This window comes from Galeopterus variegatus, unplaced genomic scaffold, assembly GCF_000696425.1.
Source record: "Galeopterus variegatus unplaced genomic scaffold, G_variegatus-3.0.2 Scaffold12779, whole genome shotgun sequence".
NCBI lineage: Eukaryota > Metazoa > Chordata > Mammalia > Dermoptera > Cynocephalidae > Galeopterus > Galeopterus variegatus.
In genome coordinates, this window is record NW_007738890.1 from 31088 (window position 1) to 31713 (window position 626).

Genomic DNA, 626 nt, shown 5'->3' on the forward strand with positions numbered 1-626 from the left:
AAGGACACGGGTTGCTTTCTGCACATGAGACCCCTCAACACCCAGCTGGAACTTCGATTATACCTGAGGTATCCTCTAATGAAACCAATCTTGTGTCATCTGTGTGCCCAAGAGTGTAAACATCACTTTCCTGTCTATGCACATCCATGTCCTGCCATTCAAATTCCTACAGCCGTGGCATTTGCTCCCTGTTTTAATACCATAAAACTGATGACCTAAGAGAAAAATATTAACAGCTTTATTGAAGCCTAATTGATATACGAAAAAAAAAATCTGCACATGTTTAACGTATGCAGTTTGAGGTTGGACATGTGCATAACCAAAAAGATTTTGACTTGCAAATGATTGAAGTCCCTACTCTCTTCCAGAAACAATAGGCTGATGAAGTCTTTGCCTAAATTCTTGCTACAGAATTTTAAATATCATACAATAGGTTTTATTCTTTAACACAAATTAGGATGGGGGTAGTTTTTGGTTTCGTTTTGCTATAGCAGTGGACATAAACACACTCTAAAAATATATTTTAATACTATGGTTGCTAAAGTAACATTTCTAAAACCACACAAAGACGGATACTTCTGTATATTTTTTTGGCTGCTGGCTGGTCGGGGGATCTGAACCGCTGA